Raw genomic sequence first — 13,170 nt, forward strand, 5'->3', positions numbered from 1 at the left:
TTTACAAGTGTATAAGCACTGTCATGTAGTGTGCACATGTTTGTTATGTTCTGTTATCAGTGTGTAAAGAGGACAGCTGTTTGCTCTGTGTTGTTGTGACTGCTGTTGTGAGTATGTTTCAGTGCTTTTGATCTCTGTAGAGGAGAATAGCTTAGAGCTTAATAGCTAATTCTGGCTCTGGGTGCATTTGGTAATTTGCAGATGATATAAGACTGAATAGCAAATGTTTAGAGGAAAAGTAGGAGTGTATTTTTGAGGATTTTTGCAATTTAATAGTTTTTAATAGTACTTTAATACTCTGGTTATTAGTTACTTTCATCTTACAGGAAGTATAATTACTTCTGTGAAAGACCTTACTCAATGCTGTTCTCCACTCCCTGTTGCATGTCAAGGCAGATTCAGACAGCACAGATTAATGCAATGGTTTATTTCAGTGACGGATGTGAAACAAAGGTAGCCAGGCTGGCGCCACCTAGTGCCTACTTTCAATTTCATTTCTCTCCATTGACTAGGTCAGGAATCGGAATACACTAAACTGTCCGCAAAAACCCTGGAAGTGAGAGTTCGGGCACCAGGCAATCAGCAAAGAGCCATACATTCTGTGTTGGTAGCGATTCCCAAGATCGAGGGTTTAAAACCAGAACAAAGAGAATGTTCGTTGAATTTTATCAAGGAGAAAGACGTTATTTTCCTTCTTCCTATGGGATTTGGGAAAAGGTTAATATAACCATAATACCAGTTAGCCCCGTTAGTGGCGCATTACATAAGTCCTGACCAAATAGCAGCAATTGGTTAAATGAAAAAAAGCATCAGAATTCGAGCGACCGAATTCTAATGCTGCAAGGTCAGGAGGTTTCTACGAAGTGAAACTGGCTGATGAATCAGGCTAAAACAAAGGAGCTCTTTTATCATTTAACATTTTTGAACAAAATGAAATTTCGCTCACCTAAGATGAGCAGAGTACTTCTTTCATTGATCTGCAGAAGTTTGTGAGGTTTTTCAGTCCCTTGTGATGTATATATATAGTTTTACTCATAAGCAGCTATATTTGTTTTTATACAGTTCTACTGTGTGTTTCCTTGACTAATACTCCTGTCAATCTCACCTATATGAACTCTGGGAGATTCAACAGTGACCAACCTCACATCTTTGTAAAATATGGGAGAAGTGTGTATTCTGGATCCCAGGCAAGGTAAAAATAGAAAATTTCATAAAATGAACCTGATAAAAGAATCCTCCCACTGTGAAAGAGGCCATTCCAAAGTGCCCTCGCTGTCTCGTCCTCATTTCCTCACTGGCGTCTAATTCACCCCTCACTGCTTGAAAGTGAATGGTGCTGCTTTCAACGTTTAATTGCCTGTGCACAGAGATATATTCTTTTCAACTGACCCCAATAATTTCACACCAAAATAAACCATGCCAACCAAAACGTATTTAGACTGTTAATGCATCTTGCTTCAGTGTCATACAATATTAGATTTCTGTTTTGACTGGGTTTTTGTTTTCATAATTGATCATTTCACTTAAGCCAAATTGCTTTTTTTCCAATTGATTGTGCATGCCGTTAAAATTTAGACAGTTTTTTCTGCTTTTAAACCACCACATCAGACAGTTGGCATTCACAAAGGAAAAATTGCCAGTATCATTGTTTTCTTAATGAAGCTGTACTTATTTTATCTCCATGTCTACTTTCAAAAACATTCACACACTGCAGGCCATCAATCAGTTTTCTAGTCAACAAGAAACATTAATAAAATCACGTACATACAGTAATATACAATATCACATTTGCTCGATCAGGGAACACATTTACAAAGATTTAACTTATGCTCCTTTGTACTTATTGTTGAAGTTTGTGAACAACTCTTCAGAGGGAATTATAGAGTCAATACAAAAAGTCCCATCAGTACACTCCAGAGATGAAGAGTGGTTATGCTCGTTGTAATCCAAACCTGGAGAGATTTTGGTGAAAATGAGTCTACAGTATGTGACGTGTTTTTTTGAGATGGTTATTTTTAGTTTGCTGTGTCTATCTTTGGTTTGGTGTTTTGGATAGTTTGTATGTTTCTTAGTTTCCATCCAGGTAGGGATCATGGATACATGACTCATCGCCATGAAAACAATTGAGCTACAGTACAAGAACAAGGATAAAAGAGGGAAAGAGGCACACGAGGGGAATAGGGCACAGACAACTGGATGAAGACCTCAGAGCCGGCAGCTGGTGGCAAAATGAATGGCTTAAGACAAACACGAGATGAAGAAGAGGTTTGGAGATGGAGAGCCCAAGGGCTGGACTGAGGATGAGGCTTATTGTACCCTTTTTTAGTGATTTTAACTGCTCTTAATTAAAATTAATTGTATTCTTGTTTAAAAATTAGATAGTTTTATTCTTTATCATTTACACCTTAATAGCTCTAACCCACTATTGGTTTGATTCAGCCTTGGATCTTCTATTCGGCCACAACTTTTTGAAACTTCACCACATAACAAAATCCAATCCTGTGACACTGGCAGTAAAAACAATGCTGAGTGAAGAAGTCCCAGAAGGAGGCAGCCACACAGGTTTATGAGCTCTTCTCACTGAGCCATATCAAAAGTCCAATCTTGTGTTCCTGTGTTGTTGGGCACGGCACATATTGCTTATAGGTTTTGAGTGTTTTTTTCCAGTTTATAATGATTAAGCCTCCCAGAATGGATTTAGGAACATCCCTCAGCTCTGTACTGCTGCCTAAGGTTTTGACTCAGGCACATGTAGGATCCCTGCTCCTGACACATAATCTGGCTAATGGTAGACTGATGTGTGACATTCTGAATTGAGTTCAGAATTGAGAATCTGGAATGGCTCCTGCTGGAAAACCTACAACAGTGAGGCGGAAAATTAACACTTACACAGGTAAACATTGACATAACAAAATTTGTCCCACAGTTCAGTCACTATTTAATCCTTTACATTTATCCTCCCTAAGATTTTCTCACACACAGCCTTGTCCATTATCTTGTCCTTACACATTTTCAGTGTAGGAGTATTAACTTCGTAACACATTTTCAAAGTATGCCAGGTCCATGTCATGTACTTATTCCTCTGAACAGGTTTGCTCAGATAGGGCACTTGTCCCTCAGCACATCAAGCTCAGCGCTTCTTCCTAGTATATGATGATTCTATTTAATAATAGAATCATTCACAATGTTCAATGTGTCTTACACAGACCTTTTCTATCCAGCAAGTAAAATGTGCTCAGACTAATCTTCAAGATATACACCAGTCTAGACTTACTAATCATGTTAGAAAGGCAGTTTTATTGCACTTTTAAAGGGTCCCCTTAAGGGCTGTAGAACATTTTATAGCCCTGCAAAGTAGTGCATACCTAATTATAATAGAATTTCATAAATCTTCTGTAAGCCGTTTGGCACCACTTTGCTCAAAGCCCGATCAAGTGGTGTTCAAATAGTTTCAGAGGGATCAAATATATTGTTGCCTTGATCTTCTGTGGAGGAAACCTTCTCCAAGGCCACATATGAAGCCCACGTTTGCCCATGCCGTAAAGCATGTCCAGAGATCTTTTGCCCCCTGATTGCGCCTCATATGGAATAAGAAAGCTGTCAAAAATATTCGTGTGCGTAAAATAGAAATCCGTGCATATTTGGCTGTAGTTGCGCATAAAATAAATATTTGTAAACTCTCAAATGACTCCAGTCGTACATAAAATATATTGTGTGTATTTTATCCATCAGAATACGAATTGAAAAATTACGACGTCATGAATTACAATCACGAAATGAAAATTTACGATTACGCTTTCATCAGTACGAATACAAATTCACAGACGGAACTTTACTGTCAAAAATACGTCATCACTTCACAGACATTATTCATCGAGCAGAAGAAACATCGATCAAGATCAAGACTGCGCATGCTCAAGTTTGTAGCAGAGGGTAAAAACAGAGTAATAGCACAAGAAGCTACAACAGCGACCAACAAGTGGGTTAATTAAAATCTATTGTAAAAAATGTCTTGAATTCGAGAACCGAACGCTGCTATTAATATTGTGTAGAAACACCTCCTTTGAACGGGAAATTGCACCTATATGTTAGATAACATAGTGGAGCCAGTTGGCTAACATCCGACGTAACGTTATCCCAGGGCTAATTAGCAAATATCAGGTTCTCTGTATGTTTAGATTAAAACATTCACGGCTACAGCCACAGCGAGCATCAGTCAGTCTTCACTTCAGCTGCATTTCTTGCATGAAATGCCACCAAAAGTTCCTCGGGACGCTGAAATGTCCCAGTTTACACCAAACACTACCAAACTGTCCTGGTTACAGACGTCACAGCCAATGAAATGTTACACATTACAGTTTAATGCAACTTCCAGCAACAATTAATGTTCGTGTTTACAGGCAACACCTTGGTATGTTTACAGTATTTACCGGTAAGTTTAACGTCACCGTGACGTGGATGGATTTGCTAATTATAACCCATTATAACTCATGTATAACCCATTGTCTGAAATGCAGCTGAGATGAAGACTGACTGATGCTCGCTGTGGCTGTAGCCGTGAATGTTTTAATCTAAACCTACAGAGAACCTGATATTTGTTAATTAGCCCTGGGATAACGTTACGTCGGATGTTAGCCAACTGGCTACCACTATGTTATCTAACATATAGGTGCAATTTCCCGTTCAAAGGAGGTGTTTCTACACAATATTATACAGCAGCGTTCGGTTCCCGAATTCAAGACATTTTTACAATAGATTTTAATTAACCCACTTGTTGGTCGCTGTTGTAGCTTCTTGTGCTATTACTCTGTTTTTACCCTCTGCTACAAACTTGAGCATGCGCAGTCTTGATCTTGATTGATGTTTCTTCTGCTCGATGGATAATGTCTGTGAAATTATGACGTATTTTTGACAGTAAAGTTCCGTCTGTGAATTCGTATTCGTACTCGTAATCGTAAATTTTCATTTCATGATTGTAATTCATGACGTCGTAATTTTTCAATTCATATTCTGATGGATAAAATACACACAATATATTTTATGTACGACTGGACTCATTTGAGAGTTTACAAATATTTATTTTATGCGCAACTACAGCCAAATATGCACGGATTTCCCAAACACGCACGGATTTCTATTTTACGCGCACGAATATTTTTGACAGCTTTCTTACTCCATAGCCTCATACCTAGAAGAAGTGCATGTGGCTCAATATCAGTTCCACACTACAGTGGTCTGACAGAAAATATAAAGCTAAAGCCCAAGTATGGTCTTTGGCATCTGACCACCATGCATCAGCAAGCGGGAACAAGAACTACCCAGGGCACGCACTGCACTAGTACAGCACTAGTACAGCTCCACACAGGCTACTCTAAGTGGCTAAACTCATATATTACCCACCTGGATTAAGCAGTGCAAGCTGAATGCCCCTGTTGGTAGTTAGTGACTGAGCCTGAATCATTCTTAATAAACTGTTCATTATGATTTCAGTCATTGTTCATGCTTTAATAAATATATGCATATCATATAATAATTTTCTTGATTTAGATTCATATTTGATCATGATTCATGTACACTTTGTTTGCACACTTTGTACACATGTACACTTTCTGTTGCCTGTAAGAGGTCATCTGCTGCTTCTGAAATTCCACACTGCCACACTGTGATTGCTTACTTCCACCTGTCACTTAGTCCGAGCCTTTCAGGAGTTAAAGGTGCACTGCGTAACATTTCTGGTGGCAAAAAGTTGCAGTGTGCCTTTAACCATGAGGAGAAGTGAATAGAAAAAAAAACATGATATTGCCCCATGTATAAAGTGTTATTTGTTTAAAGATCCCATTATTCCTGAAATGAACACACTGTTTTGATTATTTGCATACACCGCACTGAGAACCCCTCCTCTGTCTGTGTAAATGAACAGTTAGCTGGTTTCACCGTGTTTCTCCCTCATATGTTTCTAATGTGCCACAGCTGGAGACGTCTCAGGAACAAGAGAGAAGCCCAGAGGAGAGCACTGATCAAACCACTGTAGCTCTGTCCTCCCTCGCTCTCATCGTCCTCTTCCAGTAGCACGGCAGGTCACAAATTGAGTTTACAACATCTGAGTATCAAAAGGTTTCAAACTTGCAAAAACAAGGGCAACGTATTACACTCCCAGCCAGAAGTCTTTCTCAATTCTCTAGGCAAGTTGGTCTGCATGGCTTGTTTTATTCTGCTTTGTAAGGGAAGGATTTTACACCTGAAAGTAACATCTAAGAGCTAACCATAAGATAAGAAAAGCGTTATTGGCCCCACACTGGGGTGATTTACGTATGTAATGTAAAGTATAAGAACAGCAAGTGAAATCAGTGCAGTCAAAAGAATCAAGATAATCATATATCTTATATACAGTATATTGCATGATTAAATAAGTTCTTGTTTGCAAGGTAAATGCTTCTATCAACACTGAAACAGTAAAAACACGTAGTACATTAGAGTGATATCGGGATTACATGTTAGAAAGCTATTAAAGCAGACCTATTATGCAAAATCGACTTTTCAGAGCTTTTAACCATGTCATAGTTGTTTGCCCTCACCATTTACTCACCTGACATTGTATTTGGAATGATTTGTGCATGTTTGAGCTTATTTTCAAGACAACCTATTGCCAATCACTCCCTGTTTTCACTGCCACCACCACCAGTCTTCATTCCATACAGTTTTGTTTTTTTGTTTTTTTAAACCCTGTAATGCCTGACCCCAGAAATAATGGACAGATAATTCATATTTTTTTTAATCTGGAACCTTTATGGGGCCTTTTCACAAAATAAAAAAATAAAACAAATTATTTGCATATTGTTTTTTCCATTTGTATCGAAAATGATACATCAGGCATTACATGTATCTGGCAATACAGAAAAACATCATCTTCTTTAGGTCTCTTTCTTCTTTTCTCTTTTATTATGAACAGAGGTAAGCATGAAAACAGCAGCTAAGGCTTTAAAGAACATTGGCCTCTTATTTTTTCATACTGATTCCTTTTCCAGTAACTTTTTCTTGTATTATATAGTATCGAATATATAACAAGAACATCTGCCTCTTATTTTTTTTAAACTGCTACTGCTAAACTCACACCTTTCTTCAGTACCTTCAACTGCACTCTCAACAAATGGAACATCTAGAGCAGACATGTCAAACTCAGGCCCAGGGGCCAAATTTGGCCCACAATATAATTACATTTGGCCCGCGAGATCCTATCAAATATGTAGCTGGCCTGCTGGCTACAAATAGGCTATAGAGACATTATTTATTTAAAATGTTGTTATTATTTTATATTATACTTGTTCTGGATTCAATTTTAGGCAAAACTATTATTAAACATTTAGTTTAATAAGAAAAGGTTTAACTTTACAGATCTCCAAAGAAGAGAAAACATGCAGATGCTGTTGAAATTTTCCAATAAATATTTAGTTTGGCCCAGAACTTAGTCCCAGTTTTTAATTTTGGTCTCTGTGAATTTGAGTTTGACACCCCTGATCTGGAGGGTCAAATTCTGCCTTTCTCCACTTGTACTCCTTCATTTTCACTTTTTTCTTTGCAGATTTATGTGTTCTTTATGGCCTGTGTTACTGTTAGACCTCCTTCATCTGTGCTAATCTGGTCATCACTGTTATCAAAGTCAGCATCTATATGTGCCTTTCCCTTCATTTCTCTTTTCACTTTGCTTCTACCACACTGTTTTGTTGCCTGTGACATAGTAAGAGCTTCTTCTTCAAGTCCATCATCAAGGGTTTTATCGTCCTCATTGCTACTACCAGTACTAGAGTTCTCTTCATCATAATCTGCATTAGGGGTCCAATTTTAATCCAACACTTCATCATCTGCAAACATCAACTCCTCTATATCGCTTAAATTGCCATCGGTGACCCAAAGAACATCTTCACTGTACCTTTTAGCCATCTAAAGTAATAAATACAGATTTATCAATTTTCGAATGCAATTATTTGTTGTAAATAAAACATTTCAATCTGCAATTTGTGTAATTGATTGATAAACACATTTTTAAGATTCACAATCATCAATATAATGCATATTGCACCAAGAAAAGCAAGATAAGGACATTTGAGGAATTTACTACCAAATTCCACTTTTTACCTGTAGTATCAAATTTGAACACACATTTTATACACAATTTTGCTACATACTAAAATGCAAAAAAATATGTAATCATAACTTGCTTCAACAGATTAAGTGTTCATGTTGAATTATTTATTAATTTGAGTTATTACTAAAAAATTCAAAGAAAATGTCACTGGAAAATTGTAAAAATCACAATTTTCTTTACCTTGATCCAGTGATTTGGGAACTGTCTGAAGGTAGCCATCTTGGATTGTCCCATGTCCTGTGTTTTAATTGTTGTAGTGATAAAGGTATCCACCAGGGGGGTAAAGACAAGTACCAGATTGGATACAACAGGCTTTTGAGTGAAGTTTTTACCATATGGTGATGCAATAGGTCTCAGAAATGCTTGTATCAAATTTGATGCATCAGTGATACGCGGAGGAAATAAAATCTGCTGCTTATGAGCCTGTTCTGTACCTATCCACAGGAGATGCTGACTCCTTGCTGTGATGACATTTATGGTGTTGTTAGCTCCTATTGGGTGCAGCAGTTTTCTAATGAGGAAGTCAGTGGACTTGTTTCTTTTATTTAGTCATTTTAGATGAATATTGAGGTTTAAAATCTTCAGTTTTTAACATAATGATCTACAGGTGACTTAGACCATAGCTATATAGCAGACATAAGCACAACAGACTTTTGAGCAATGAAAACAGCACAGCTTTGCTCTAGTTCAGGACGTAGGCAGAGAAAAAAAGTTTGAGCAGAGTGACAGCTGCTCATATCCACTGAATATATTTATCAACAGGATTCACAAGTGGCACTGTCGGGCATAATTAGAAAGCAAGCCTCCGACTGACAAATGGAGCAATCACTTAACACCCTAATAGAAAATGTCACCAGATTTTTTCTTATATTAAAGTTAAAATTACATTACACATGCAATTTTGTGAGATGGTTGGGTTGCATAACCATGTCTGAAAGTCAAACCAATCAATCATTAATATAACTTTATTTGTAATATAACAAACTATGCCTCTGGGGGATAACTAAAGCAGTTATTTAAGATATAATTTCTTATAAGGTCTTTTATTAAACAAAACTGACTCAAGTGAGCTTTTAGTCATGTTATAATGTTGTTACATCACCATTCCTGGAGTTGTGTTTTGTTTCATTCACACACACACACACACATATTTGAGTAATCCTGTATTATTAGTCTGTTAACATACCCAAAGATCAAGATGCTCTGTTCCACCTTGTGATGTCATGTAATGGGAGTTTTCAACTTAACATCTACCTTCTACCTTTTATGAAATTATCCAAATGATTCTAGTGATGGTGAATTGAGTTTAAAAACACAGTGAAGCATTTCCCGTATTTCCACATGACATCATAAGGTGGAACAGAGAGTTTTCATGTATTTGAGATGAGGAAACAACATTATAACATAGACCAGAAAATAGCACAAGATGGGCCCTTTAAAGTTTCTATGGTACAATTATAAATGAATGTAAAATATCTCTTTGGTTCTTTCGAGTGGTTGAGTGGTCCTCTCTGATGTAACACTTCTGTCTGAAGGGGAGAATGCTTTTTTTCCCTTGAATCAAACAAAATGTCAACATCAAAACGATCTGGACATGAGGGTGTGCCTTTGACTCCACATTCACAGAGAGAGTGGGGCTGGATGAAGGACGAGTGTTGTTGAAACCAACCACCAGCGACAATGGAAGTACAGGTAGGATGTGGTGTTTGTAGTGCAGTCCAAATAGTGCCCTAAATGTGGATATTATACTTCAGGAAATATACAGTAGTACTATATAGCTTGCTTGGCTGCCTTGCTGGCAAGCGGAATCTGTTTTTCTTTTTTTTTAGCTTGATTTTTATCTCGATGTCTTGAGATTTGAACCAGTGGAGCTTGTGCACTTCAAAAGGACAGCCGTTAAGACCTGTTATACTGTGTGAAATGAGCTGTTTGTTTTTGTTGTTTTTTTTTTCCTGTAGGCTATCCATGGAGACCATACAAGGAGCCAGCTCTAATGGACCTCTGAAGTGTTACAGATTTTTTTTTTTTTTTTTTTTACACTAAATGCAGCAGATGACCTCACAGAGGAAATCCTTTGAGAGACTGGCCCATCTCATTATCAATCTAAACAACAGAGAGGAGTGAGGCTTAGGAGAGGGCTTTCCTTTTGAGTCTCCAGAGTTTACATGACTTTATTTGGGTGCAGACTAAGCCCTGGGCAATAAACAAGGCCATGAATTCAAGTCAATGGGCTAAGCTCACTGGCGCATGTCTCTAGATTAGCCTTTAGCAGCTGGGTACATCCAGTGGCTCTCCATCCCACCGGCCATGTGCTGTAGTGCTCTTCTCCTATGCGGACACATGTGAACATGCACAAGGAACATGGTCTCGCACACCATGTGACCATTCTGACTAATCAGAGCAATTCTTGCTAGAGTGGACAAAGATAACTGAAGGATTTTGAGCTGAAAAAAGGTAGTTTGTCCTCAGGATCAGGTAGGATTTTTTTCACTGCAGTACCAATGAGTGGCCACTAAACCAACTCGAGACAGCTGTAAGCTCGCAATACCCTATCCAGCTATTTTAATAGATCCATGGTGACGCTGTCAGTCAGGAGTGTGTTGTGGGTGCTGTTTTCTGTCTATTATGCATCTGGAACACAGACTGACACAGACACAGGCCAGTGGAGAGCTAGTCTCTGGACACTATCTTTGTGTGGTTCTAAATGAGAGCAGGCACAAAGGAGCAGAGGGAAACCCCAGTCTGTGGCGCACAGCTCTCTGTAGGGCATGAGATCACAGATAGTGTGACACTACGCTCCTCACATGTCTAACATGTAAATGTGTTAAAGCATTCTCTCAAAAAATGAAGAAAAAAGAACTCCTTCAAATAATTTCCTCCAGACAGTTGAGGCTTTCCACTCTCACTCACATCCGCTTTCAATAAGGGTTTTACACCTGCCAGTTACAATCTGGCTTAAAAGTAAAAATGAATGTAACTTGAAATACTTTTGAAGCAGATGGATATGCTGACTTAGTAATACAACTTTCTCATAACATGTTTTTTTTTTTTGTTTTTCAGTTTAATTACTCTTTAATCTTGTTTCAGCTAAATGTCACAGTAGAAGCACTTTCATTTTCACAAAAAATACACAGTCAATACTACAATTACTACTGCTACCACCATACAATATTTTTAAAATAGTTTAGTCTGACGAATGAAGCAGAGGGATATTTTCTAATGTTTTTTGTTGTTTTTGCGCAGATCTACCCACCACACTTTCTTTCACTTTAGGACAGAAAGTACAATCTAAAACATGCCAGACACAAAATTGCCAATGACCCCTCTTCCTTTATTTGTAAAAGAAACACTACTACTGCTAGTTTACATAAGCACAAGAAGGTCTGACCTCAATTTCCCGTTCAAACAAAACATTCAAAGTGTTAAACTTTCATCAAAATCTCACCTTTGCAGAAGATAAGAACTCCACATAAGAGTGTCAATAGAACTTCTTCTTGAAGATGGTTAGATGAACATACATTTATAATGCAATGTCCTAGTAAAACTCCACGCTGAAGACAAATTGAGGCACACATAACATGGTAGTATATGACTGTACTATCTATGTGTGGCAAGACCGACTTTGAGGGTCTAGGCTGCAGGTGCTCTTACCTGGCGTTCCGTGGCGCTGCGCTGGTGGGCTATTTAAGCGCTCCCTTCTCAGTCGTTCCCCCTTTTGGCTCACACGCTCTTCCGGGCCTCTCCTTGTGGCCGCTCTGTCCTCCAGCTCAGGTAACTTCCACTTTGTAAATTCCATGCCCGTTACATCCAAATTTCCTATCACGTTTCCTTTTAGTGTCGCTGCTTGGCCACTGCTTGGCCGGTGCTTGGCCGGTGCTCTGCACCACATCAGTCCCTCGCTCCTCCGAATCACGGAGCACCTAGGGCGCGCCTTCATCCCCTGAAAAGGTAATGCACGCCCGATACTCCTCCACTCATTCATCCGTGCCCATACTTTTACCGGTGTCTCTCTTTAGCTCCACGGGTGAGCCGAGTCGCCATGCCTTGGTAACCAAAACCCTATTATCACGTGCTACCTGTGCCAAACCGCTCTTTGTAGCGTGTGCCGGTCCACGTTGTTTGGACCACGTCTGGACGCAGTTATTCTGTGTAGTTGCCTTCGATTCAGCCTGGGGATTACGCACTGTCACTTTCAACCACGGTATGTTTAGCCCAGATCCTTGCACTGCAGGCTCCGATTTTAATCCCAAAACTTAATTTTCTAGGTGTCAGCGGGGGCCTGCAGCGGCGTGAGGACACCACCTCTGCTGTTTTGTTTTGCTGTGTTTTGTTTTGCTGTGTTTTGTTTTGCTGTGTTTTGTTTTGCTGTGTTTTGTTTTGCTGTGTTCTGTTTTGTTGTACCTCAGCTTCACATTTGCTTTGTTTTGTTTTATCTTTGTTTTACGTCTGTTTTGCTGTTTTTCTTCAGTTTTGCTTCGGGTTTTGTGGTTTTGTTTTGCATTTTCAATATTGTGTACTCGTTCTCCCACTGTAGTGTTTTACTGTTTGCTGATTTTTATGGATGTAGCTACTTTTAAACCACTTAAATCTGTCTTTTAAAATAGAAAGAAATAAAGATTTGTGTAAATAATGGAACCTGGCTCTCTCTCCCTTAATGATATGCTTACCTGTGTGCCTTACATTTTAGATTTCATTTCCCCAAAACTAGAATTTGGGGGTGGCGTTGTTGTCACAAGCAATCAGTGTCAGTGTTAAAAAAACTTATACATTTGACTGGAGTGTTGAACCCCTACAGATGTAGGATTCACCAACAAAGTATGCTTTAATTTGACTTGAAATGAGTAATTGCCATTTTACATACAATTACATTAAACTGAAACTAAACATGCTGGTGAATACAAGTGAATACAAAGTATCTGTCAATTTGAATATGTGTGTTTGTCTAGTGGTCTCTTAAATAATTACGTTTGAGACCTGGTTTTACTTTGTCCTGGTTTTGTAGCCTAGCTTGTAGTCCTATTGCGTGT

This window comes from Boleophthalmus pectinirostris, unplaced genomic scaffold (genome assembly GCF_026225935.1).
Source record: "Boleophthalmus pectinirostris isolate CB_2022bp ecotype Guang Dong unplaced genomic scaffold, ASM2622593v1 HiC_scaffold_23, whole genome shotgun sequence".
Classification (NCBI taxonomy): Eukaryota; Metazoa; Chordata; class Actinopteri; order Gobiiformes; family Gobiidae; genus Boleophthalmus; species Boleophthalmus pectinirostris.